Source organism: Lontra canadensis, unplaced genomic scaffold (genome assembly GCF_010015895.1).
Source record: "Lontra canadensis isolate GAN:19392208 unplaced genomic scaffold, GSC_riverotter_1.0 scaffold157, whole genome shotgun sequence".
In the NCBI taxonomy this organism is placed as follows: domain Eukaryota; kingdom Metazoa; phylum Chordata; class Mammalia; order Carnivora; family Mustelidae; genus Lontra; species Lontra canadensis.
This window is the reverse complement of record NW_022631151.1, coordinates 118,780-131,046: the sequence shown is the minus strand read 5'-3', so window position 1 is coordinate 131,046 and position 12,267 is coordinate 118,780. Positions and strand designations below refer to the sequence as shown.

Here is a 12,267-nt window from a genome sequence, read left to right as displayed (position 1 = left end):
TGTATAGAGTGTGACTTCAACTATCATAAATATTTGACGTGGAAAATCTGTGTGTATCTGAGAGAAAGAGATGCTTACGAATCTGCCACATTTCACAAGGACGCCCACTGTCGTGCAAACTGGTGGTGGGCCCCAGATGCCCAAGAAGATCGGGCCGAAATCACTGTAATGCTAACTGGGGGGGGGATTACACACAGGAAAGAAAGAAGACTGTACCTCACACCTAGGGAACAGAAGGGTGCCGCAGATGTTTACTCCACCAGTGCCTTGTGCGTGTCAAGCTCTTTGGCCCTCTGACATAGGATTGCTGAAGGTCTTGCCAAATACTCTCAGTGGCTGGGGAAATGTTTCCTCCTGCCTTTATTGAGTCCTGGTGATGGGGGAAATTAAATAGATCAAGCTGTGAACATCGGGGATGAACGACGAGCGTAGAATGACAGCTCTAGTTTCTTGAATTAAAAAGTCTCATTATTGGGTTGTCATATTCAGGGAAGAAATGCCAAATGCTTAAGTGAACCTGCCTTGAGTTACATTGCAAACCATTAAGAAGAAATTAAGTAGAGGCGCCCAGAAAATCCGCAGCTATTTTAGTTGATGTTCATTATTTTTAAGTACAAATACTAATGGAATTTTATTTTCACTTCAATATTTAGAGTTTGAAAAATGTCTTCAAATTAGATTCTCTTGATCTCCACTCCTTTCTCCCTGGCTACTGTGGTAAACACTGTTGGCTTCTTACCCAATAGCCTGACCTTTCCCTTCTTCCTTGCCAGCACAACCCAGATTTTGTTCAACCTCCTCTGAATTATAATTTCTTTCCCCATACTTGGGTGATGAGTTCTGATTGGACTTTCTAAGCCAAGCATTCCTCTCGGTAAATGCTTGGTTTGGCCTGGGCAAGTGATGTAATTCTGGCCAAGGAGACTTTAGGGGAAATTTGCCGGAAGCTTCTGGGAAGGTTTTCTTTGTTCTTAAAAAGAAAATATGAGAGATGCAGACTGTTGTTTTGAGAATTAAATGAGCGAATATATATTGCTTAGAACAGGGACTGGCAGACAGTCAATAACTGACTGGCCCATAACAACTCAATAATTCTTAGGTATCCAGAGCGGACACCTGGGACTCCCAAGATGGCGTCACCCGTACCAGTGAAGGAGAGGAAGCCCGTGGCTGTGAAACTAGGAGAGCTGCCAAGCTGGATACAGATGAGGGATTTCACCCCTAAAGGCACTGCTGGAGTGTTTCAAAGAGGTCACTGTGGGTATTACAAGTATGTCAATGTGAAGAAAGGGGGCGTCGCTGGTGCTGGCAGCTTCTGTGCTTTTCAACTACTGCCATTGTTACAAGGAACTCAAACATGAGCAGCTACTTCCTGGCCGTGACCTTTGCCTGGCACCCTTGAATCCTTTCATATCCTGAGAATTAACTTCCAATAAAAGATGACTGGTAAAAACAATTGTTAGGTATCAGTGTTGTTTTGTTGCTGTTGCTGTTACTGTAAATGTGTAGCACCCTGGAGTGGCCGGGATCCCCTGGATGTGGTAGTAGATGTGAACACTGCATTTCTATCCATGTAGCGAGGATGAATACTAACCCACAACGGAGGCACATGGCCACAGAAAGTGTTTTGACAATAGCTAGGAAAACAAAGCTCTTCAAGCAAGAATTTTTCAACCGAAACATGCAGAAACTGGCTCAGAGCTAACAAGACATAGATATGGAGCAACAGTATTTATCGCACTGTAGCCATAGAGAGAGCTCTGATGTTCCCTCAGTAGGATGAAGGAATAATCTCATAGAACTTGTATTTATGTTTTTTATTCTCCATTTGCTACCTCACTCCAAGCCCCCAAGCCAAATCTTTACATATCTATAATTTATGTATTATGTATTGGTCGCATGGTAAGAACAAGAATATTAGAACTGAAATCATAAAATAATATATTCTGGAAAATGAAAACTTCAAATTTAATGAAGAAACATTTCAATTTCCAGATAATTTTTTATTTTTCTTCACTTATCTCTAATGTGAATAGTAAAGGAAAGGTTTAGAAATACTGGCATATACAGGACACAAATGTCATTTCCTTTCTGAACTCTTAGGCATTCCTTTCCGAACTCTTAGGCAAGATATTAAAGCATAACAAGTATAGAGATATTAAGTATTTTAGTTTTATATCTCTCAAACATTTATTTCAAAAATGCTACTTCATGATTACAAAACTCATCAATGGGCAAAAAAAAAAATGTTCAGCACCATAAAATAAAATAATGTCACACTAGTCCATGATGGATAAGATCAAACTTACATTAAAATATTAAGAAATTACATATACATTTATCTTGGCATTTGTGAACTTGTACCTCTCTTCACTTTTTAACTAAAAAACAAAGTAAATAAACTTTTCATTAGAGCAATGGTAGCGGTGCTGTTCACGGGGTTCCATTTTCCACCAGGTAGCTGATTGGTCCAGATGATGCTAGGAAGGGTCTGAACCAATCCCAATTGCTATCTACATACTAGGTGTTAGAATATTGGCCTGGCACTTTCCATATAGTCTTGTACAAGGCTTCCTCCACAACTGTGCCTCAGTTTCCACTTCTGTAAGATAAGATGCTGAACCTCAAAGTGTCTTCCAGATTGGAGATTTGAAAACTCTCTTCACGAACTGGAAGAGACCACTACTATGTGTTCACACAATTCCATTTTCCTCCAGCGCACGCAGGAAGACTACATCTTCTAGTCCCCGCCCCCCTTACATGTAGGTGGGACCACATGACCCAGTACTGGCCAATGGAGTGTGGAGGAAGTGAAACATATCACTTCCAGGCCTGGCCCCTACACTGCTCCATGCAATTTCCCACATTTTCCCTCTCTCTCCCCACTGCAGGAGAGGGAGTGAAGCAATCCGAGATGATGGAAGAAGCCCAGTCTTCAAGTTCATGGCGGGCAGCAGGGCTGCTCAAGAGAACTTCTGAAACAGAAACATCTGCATCAGATTTTATGCAAGTGTGAAATAAGCCCAAATTAGGTTAAGATATCACAAATTCCCTGTCGTATGCTACTGCCAAAATGAGCATTAGCTTGACTAATACAAACACATATACATACAGAAGACACAGAGTCAGATCTACTGTCATTAACACTGACAGCAAAAGCCTGAACACTGGTCTGAGCACCTCCCCCGGCTGAAACTTCCGATATTGTTAAGTCCAACAAGGCTCTGGAAATAAATAAAAGCAAGGTGGTAACACAAATGCAAAATGCCATCTCCTCATAATGGAGCTATCACGAAATTTTTAAAAAGCTTTCTACATTGTCAATCTTATAAATTTGAATGAAAATGCATACAATCCAAGTATTTTCTGTTTTAAAACTGTGTGTCCTTGGGTTTAATAATGTAAATTGTCAATGTCACAATATGTACATGTGTCAAATTGACACTCTGTACATCTCAAATTTATACAGTGTTATATGTCAATTATAGCTCAATAAAGCCGGGAAAATATAATGTAGATTGTCTTAAAATATAAACTACAGTCCAAACATGGGATTTGTAAATAAGCTTTTAACAGACCATAGACTTAAAAATTGCAAGCCCTGAAAAATATTTCCTACAAATGTGCCTTTCAGAGGTATTCTTGCATACATAAGGATTCAGAATATTAGTATTTTTGTGTCCTTCCTACTTTTTATGATTTTTAAATATAATATTCTGCCTTAAGGGTGCTTAGAAGTACTATTTCACATCACTTATGACCACTATAAATATTAAAGTCTACAAAAATGTTTAAACAACACTTTATAATCTTAATCGATAATGTTTATATCACAAGTGGAAAAAATTTAGAAATAAAATTGACTAGTATTTACTTTATGAAATAACGTTTCAACCACTCAGAGACTAACCCTTAAAAATGAACAAAGTCCAAGGGGTGCCTGGCTGGCTCGGTTCATAGAGCACGTGACTCTTGACCTTGGGGTTGTGAGTTCAAGCTCCACACTGGGCCTAGAGCTTACTTTAAAAAAATGAACTAAGTCCAAAGTTCAGGGATGAGTAAATGGTGATTTATTGTACTTTCTGCGTACATAGTTTTGTGCATATTTGAACATCTGGGGGCAAATTGTTAAAGGGTGTGGGACAGCATTAGGTCCAGGTCCTAATCCCCAGATCCTGTAAATACATTAGGTTATGTGGCAAAGGGAATTAAGGTTGCTGATCACCTGATCTTGAGATGGGGCGATTATCCTGGATTATCTGAGCAGATCCAATGTCAACACAAAAGTCCTAATAAGTGCAAAGAGGCAGGAGTGCTAGCCAAGGAACACAGGTGGCCTCTAGAAGCTGGAGAGGCAAGGAATGGCTTCTGCGCTAGCACCTCCAAAGGAATGCAACAGTGAAACCCATTTCAGACTTCCGACCTACAGAACTGTACAACACTAACTGCACAATAATAACTCTGTGCTCTTTAAGCCACTAAGTTTGTCGCAAATGTGTTACATTAGCAATGGAAAATGGTCACCAGGAGAGACATGCGTCCTCCCTGCTTTCTCCTTCCCATCTGTGGAGGGGCACTGTAATGGCCCCGGGAAGATGTCCACATTCTAATCCCCAGAAACCATATGTTCTGTTACACAGCAAGGAAGAATTAAAGTGGTTCAATCAACTGACCTTGAGATGAGGAGATTGTGCTGGATTATCTGCAGGGGCCCAATGTCATCATAAGAGTCCTTAAAGCTGAAAAGAGAGGCAGAAGAGAGGCTTCGAGAATGGAGGAAGGTGCCATGAGCCGAGAAATGTGGAAACGGATTCTCCCCTAAGTCAAGTGCTTAGCGTGGTGGCTGGGGAGCCCTGGCTCAAAGCGCGGGATGATTATCATTCGCGGGGGCCGGGCACAGCCTGACCATGAGTAGAGCTATCGTATGTCCAGTTTGCAAGGGCAGCCCTGGAAAGCCTTTCTTTCCCAGGTTAGTTATTAACAGCACCCCTCTTCATTCACAAAAACGTCCCCAAATGGCACCTTCATCATAAGGAATGAGGCAAGAAGCCAACTGGTAGAATTCGCTGATCAGATCAGCACCGACAGGAGAACTGCTTTACAGTAAAACATCTGCCTGAGCCGAAGGCAGACGCCCAACGACTGAGCCACCCAGGTGCCCCCTAATAGATGATTTTTGTTGCCACGCTCAGGAATTCTTTTCTCTGCGACAGCACAGAGTTCGAGGAGCCCTTATCCTCTGTCTTGCTCACTTCGGCATCATCTTTTCTTACCCATAGGTGTTCCTTGTGTAAGATGTTGTTGAAGCAACCCCATTCACAGTCATCCATTATGGCAGCATTAGAAAACAAATAGCCCCCAAATTCTTGCTGACTATCTCTCTGCGCTTAGCACTGTGACAGTCACCCAGAGAGACGCCAGAACGGTTTGGTCCCTGCCTTTGAGTCATTTGCCATCTGCTTGAGGAAACGAGGTCATGATCCTGGGGTCCTGGGATCGAGCCCCACATTGAGCTTCCTGCTCGGCGGGAAGCCTGCTTCTCCCTCTCCCACTCCTTCTGCTTGTGCTCCCTCTCTAGCTGTGTCTCTCTCTGTCAAATAAATAAATACAGTCTTTAAAAAAAAATCATCTATTAGCCCACGGTCTCCTGGCCTCTTAAGAAACCCTTTCAGCCCCAAAACACAGCCTGCAGGATTCATCTCTCCCGTCACTCATTCCCTCTTTGCAGCGCAGCCCTCCTTGCTTTGGAGCTGATACCCCCATTCACCCTCTCCACATCTTTGCAATTTGTCTCGCGCGTGGGAACCTAGCCGTGGGAACTGCGGTTCCTCATCTGTAAGATGGGCAGAGATAATAGCAATATCCGATAGGGTCATTGAGGGCTCAGGCTTCTTGCATCTTCCTCGCCTAAGGCACAGGATCGGTGCTAGGACCAGAGATGAGACCGAGTCCCTGGAACAGGCGAAAGGTGTGGAAAAGGCTACGGACAGAAGACTTCAGAGAGATGTTCTGTTTCTCTTCTCCTTGAACAATTTCTTCTTCATCCTCCCTTATCCAGGGAGAGCGCGGGGATTAGAAAGAGCCAATTCTCCTGCCATTTGATTATTTCAAGCAGGCATTTTTGTCTGTCTCCCTGGAAAGAACAAAGTCAAATCCTTCTGATATCGAATTGCCTCGATGCTTTAAAGCTCTGAAAATAGCTCTTGACATAAAACAAAGATTAAAGATTCAGGTGAGTTTAAAGATGGGCTCTCCTTAGTTCTGAGGAGGCTAAAACCAGGGTTAGTCCAAACAACAATTTATTACAAGGATAAGATAAGGAGCTGTGCGTGAACATTCTTCTTTACAACAGCTTTCCCTTCAGAATGACCTCTTTCAATCTTTATATTCATGATTTTGTATAAATATGGATATGGGTAAATTTATATGTAAATACACACACAAATGTGTGTGTATATAGATACATACATGTATATGAGAAAGAGGAGTGTCTGTAGATATTGACATGGAAAAATGCCAATATCCACGCTGAACTGTAGAAATAAGCATACAAAATCAAAATACGGAATATCTGCATCTGCATATGCTCAATAAAGAATCCGAAAGAATATTTCTTGGGGGGCAAGAAAGAGGGTGTCAGTGGCAGGTGGGTCAATTTCCTATTTTACTGTATTGTCAGTGGGCTTCTTTGTCATTTTACTTTTTCTAACTAGAACCATATGTTCCTTTTGTACTTAAAATATTAATGCCAAAGTTATCGTTTTTATTTTTAAGCATAGTTGGGTTTCAAAAGCATGAAAATATCCATTTCAAGACTATGCATTAATAGACAAATGGTGAGACCAAAAGGCCAAGGTTTCTTTTCTTTCTATTTGAGCCTAGGTGACACACAATGTTACACTAGTTTCAGGTGCACAACACGGTGATGCAACAAGTGTGTAAGGTGATGCTGTTGTCGCCACAGCTCCCGTCTGTCACCACACAGTACCATGACAATTTCATTGACTATACTCGCTATGGTCCACCTTCCATCCACATGACGTACTCAGTCCAAAACTGGAAGCCTATATCTCCCACTCCCTTTCACCCATCAGAAGGCCAAGGTTTTTCTTAAATATTTATTTATTTATTTGAGAGAAAGAGAGAGAGAGAGCTCATGGGAGCAGGGGGGTGGAGTAGAAGGAAAGGAAGAGAGAAAAGCAGACTCTATGCTCAGGGTCAAGTCCCATGTGGGGCTTGATCCCTAAGACTCTGAGATCATGACCTAAGCTGAAACCAAGAGTTTGATGCTTAACCATTAGAGAGGGGCAGAGGAAAAGAGAGAAGCAGACTCCCCACCGAGTAGGGAGCCCAATTCAGGGTTTGATCCCAAGAGCCTGGGTGGCTCAGAAGGCCAAGGTTTTAATGTGACATTATATGTTAACTAGAGACCAAATAACTGAGGGGGAACAAACAGCCTCTTGAAAGCATAACAGCCCCATCTTCCCACCTTGTAGTCAGAAAACCCACTCCTTTCTTAAAACACATAGTGTTGTGGCAGATGGAATGCTGAAACACCCCTTTGGTGGGTAAACCCTGTATAATCCTCTCCCCTGAGTGTGGTCAGGACCTATAAATATGATGGGATTTCTTTAATATGAGTATGAGTATGCTATGTACATGGCAAATGCAAAGGAATTTTGCAGATGTTATTAAGGTCCCTATTAAGTTGTCTTTAATTTAATCAAAAGGGAGGTTTTCCTAGGTGGGCCTGACCTAATCAGTTGAATCCTTTAAAACTGGGACTAGGGGCGTGCCTGGGTGGCTCAGTCCACTGGGCATCAGACTCTGGTCCGATTTCAGCTCTGGTCGTGGTCTCATGGTCTGGGATCGAGCCCCACGTCTGGCTCCATGCTCAGCATGCAAGTCTGCTTGTCCCTCTCTCTCTGCTCCTCCCCCTCCTCGTGTGCACGCTCTCTTTCTCTCTCTAAAATGAATAAATATAACCTTTTAAATAAGTAAATAAGCAAAACTGGGACTAGAATTCAGATACCAGAGGGGCAGTGGCCAATACTTTCCCAGTGAAGAAGCAAATCGCTATGTTATGTAGAGGTTCACGTGGGAGGGAACAGCAGGCAGACTGAAAGGCAGGCCGACTGGTGCTGAGAACCTCGTTTCTAAAGCTTCAAAAAACTGAATTCTGCCAATAACCAACAAGCTCAGAAGAGGCTCTCAAGCCTCAGATAAGGCAGAATCCCTGGCTGACGCCTTGATTGCCCCCTGGTGGGACTGCACCGGTACTCAGCTAAGCCGAGCCTGGACTTCCAACCCGTCTGAGCTGCGAGTTGCTAATTTTGGTAGCTAGCTACATAGCAATTTGGTGGTGACTTCCGATTGCTCAGAAGCATTCCAGGGTGCACACTGCCTGGATCGTGGTTGATATATTCAGCTACACATCCCCTTGACCACCTCTTATCAAAATGACCAGGAGGAGGAACACCCAACAGAGGAAAAATTCAGAGACTGTGCCCTCTCCATCAGAACTATTGGATATGGACATAAACAGTATGTCTGAAAGGGAATTCAGGCTAACAACTATCCAGCCAATGGCTAGGTTGGAGAAAACCATTAGTGACAACATGGAATCTCTAAGAGCAGAAGTGAAAGCCTCCCGGGAAGAAGTTAAAAATGTTATCATGAGTTCCAATCTAATCTAAATACTCTAACCGCTAGGGTAACTGATGCAGATGATAGAATTAGTGATCTAGAGAACAAACTGATAGAGAAAAGGGATCAGGAGGAGGCCTGGAACAAACAGCTTAGAAGCCATGACAACAGAATTAGGGAAATAAATGATGCCATGAAATGTTCCAACATCAGAATTATTGGGATCCCTGAGGGGGAAGAGAAAGAAAGAAGACTAGAAGATATAGTTGAACAAATTCTCCATGAAAATTTTCCCAGTCTGGGGAATGGAACCAGCATTTGTGTCCTAGAGGTAGAAAGGACACACCCCCCAAGATCAACAAATCTACCAAGATCTCGAGGCACTTGATTATAAGACTAATGAGTCATAATTTTAGACAAGAGCTTTTGAGACCAGCTAGGGGGAAGAGATTCCTTATGTACAGAGGAAGGTCCATCAGAATAATGTCAGACCTGTCCACAGAAACCTGAAAGCCAGAAAGGGCTGGCAAGACGTATTCAGGGCACTAAATAAGAAGAACATGCAGCCAAGAGTATTTTATCCATCAAGGTTGACATTCAAAACGGATGGAGAGATAAAGAGCTTCCAAGACCCGCAAGGTTTAAAAGAGTATGTGAGGGGCGCCTGGGTGGCTCAGTGGGTTAAAGCCTCTGCCTTCGGCTCAGGTCATGATCTCAGGGTCCTGGGATCAAGCCCCACATTGGGCTCTCTGCTCAGCGGGGAGCCTGCTTCCCCCCACCCCCATCTCTGCCTGCCTCTCTGCCTACTTGTGATCTCTCTGTCAAATAAATAAATAAAATCTAAATAAATAAATAAATAAATAAATAAAAGAGTATGTGACTGCCAAGCCGGTACTACAAGAAATATTAAGGGGGGTTCTATAAAAGAAGGAAGAACCCAAGAGTGTCATAGAACAGAAATTTACGGAGACAATCTATAGAAACAAAGACTTCACAGGCAACATGATGTCAACAAAAACGTATCTTTCAATAATCACTCTCAACGCAAATGGCCTAAATGCTCTCATAAAATGGCACAGGGTTGCAGATTGGATAAAACGACCCATCCATATATTGTCTACAAGAGACCCATTTGGTACCTGAGGATACGTCCAGACTGAAAGTGAAAGGATGGAGAAGCATCTTTCATGCCAAAGGACCTCAAAAAAAGGTAGGGTAGCGATTCTTATATCAGATAAATTAGATTTTAAACTTAAGACTGTAGTCAGAGGTAAAGAAGGACACTACATCATTCTTAAAGGGTCTATCCACAATTGTAAATATCTAACAATTGTAAAGATCTAATAATTGTAAATATCTATGGCCCCAATATGGGAGCAGCCAATTACATAAGAAAACTGTTAATCAAGATAAAGAGTCATATTGATATGAATACATTAATAGTAGGAGATCTTAACACGCCTCTGTCAGAAATAGATCATTCAAGCAGAAAATCAATAAAGAAACAAGAGCATTGAATGACACATTGGACCAGATGGACCTCATAGATATATACAGAACATTCCACCCTAAAACAACAGAATACTCATTCTTCTCCAGTGCACATGGAACCTTCTCAAGAATAGACCACATACTGGGTCACAAATCAGGACTCAACCGATACCAAAAGACTGAGATTATTCCCTGCATATTCTCAGATCACAATGCTTTGAAACTGGAGCTCAATCACAAGGAAAAGTTTGGAAGGAATTCAAACACTTGGAAGCTAAAGACCATCTTGCTCAAGAATGTTTGGATCAACCAGGAGATCAAAGAAGAACTGAAACAACTCATGGAAACCAATGAGAATGAAGACACCTCAGTCCAAAATCTATGGGATATGGCAAAGGCGGTCCTAAGGGGGAAATACATAGCCATCCAAGCCTCCCTCAAAAAAATTGAAAAATCCAAAATACACCAGCTCTCTTTACACCTTAAAGAACTGGAGAACCAACAACAAATTAAACTAACTCCATGCACAAGAAGGGAAATAATGAAGATTAGAGCAGAGATCAATAAGATAGAAACTAGAGATTCAGTAGAACACATCAATGAAACTAGAAGCTGGCTTTTTTGAAAGAGTCAATAACATTGATAAACCACTGGCCAAACTAAACCAAATAGGAGAGAGAGGACCCAGATTAATAAAATTATGAATGAAAAGGGAGAGATCACGACTAGTACCAAGGAAATAGAAACAATCATCAGAAATTATTTTCAACAGTTATATGCCAATAAGTTAAGCAACCTAGACTAAATGGATGCATTCCTGGAAACCTATAAACTTCCAAAACTGAATCAAGAAGAAATGGACAACCTGAATAGAGCAACAGGAAACCAGTATAGGGACTAAGCCCAGTACCGGGCCCTGTATTCAAAACTAGCCTCCACTTCTTGCTTTTGCAAAATTTCTTCTAGTCCTCTTGGCTCTATCCTGAAGTAACTTTCTCTGTAAGGACTTAGAAGCATGCAGTCACCCCCATGCTTGCTTGCGTCATTACCCCAGCAAGAGATAGTGCAGAGGAATGGTTAAATACATGGACGGTAGGCCAGCACTGTCCACAAGAAAGTTCTGCGATGCTGGAACTGTTCGATCTGTGCTAGCCACTGAGGTACCCCCCTAGCCGCCTTTGACTATTGAACACCTGACATGTGGTTAGTGCAACTGAGAAAGCTGCCACATTGGCCAGTGCATTTCTATTTATTTTTAAAGATTTTATTTATTTATTTGCGAGAGAAACCACAAGTGGGGGAGGAGGGGCAAAGAGAGAAGCTGGGACCCTGCTGAGGAGGGAGCCCAACCAATCCCAGAACCCCCAAGACCATGACCTGAGCCCAAGGCAGACACTGAACCGACTAAGCCCCCCAGGCACCCCCAGTGCTGCCTAGAATTAGATGCTTCTCAGCTACAGGACCTCGCACAAGCTCCTCCACCTGTCTGTGTCTCTGTTTTCCCATAATTTGATCTTCTTCAAAGGCTGCTTGTGAGCGTTCGAGGAGTTACTGCTTGTGAAGTCCTCAAAAGAGTGCCTTGTATCTAGCAGGCATTATTTACCTTGTCAAAAGAGTAAGTAGATTCTGTCACCTTTCCTTCCCATCTCAATTCTACCCATTTATTTTTTTAAACCCCTCATACTTGAAAACTTTGGGACAACTACAAACCACACAATACTTATTTTCTGTCTTTCTCCAAGATGGAAGGGCCCCCAATGGACCCCGCTATAGCACATGTGCTTTTTTGTACCCCTTACAGTGCTGAATACATGTCAATTTCTCTAAAAGATAGACAGATAGATAAATAAATAAATAAATAAAAGACACTCGATAAGTATTTGTTGATGTTTGTATAAGGCCTTGACTTTGAGATGGAGAAGACAGAGACCAGGCCCCGAGATACTGGTAATACATTTCTTATGTAGCTAATATGTCACTAGGCTCAAGTCACACAGCATCTTAAAAAACACGACCAAAACAGAAAAGCCCATACTGCCAAGAGTCAAGCTGTCAAGACCTGAGAGAGAGGAGCAAGTTAGAATCCTGGACTGAGAAGTTGGTAAAGGAGCGGATGGCAGTGAGCCAGGG

General features: G+C 42.3%; 1 pseudogene; it reads left to right on the top strand.

Moving 5' to 3' along the window:
• Window positions 1–1,130: 1,130 nt before the first annotated feature.
• LOC116859506 lies at window positions 1,131–1,419 on the top strand (annotated as a pseudogene).
• The last annotated feature ends 10,848 nt before the right edge of the window (window positions 1,420–12,267 follow it).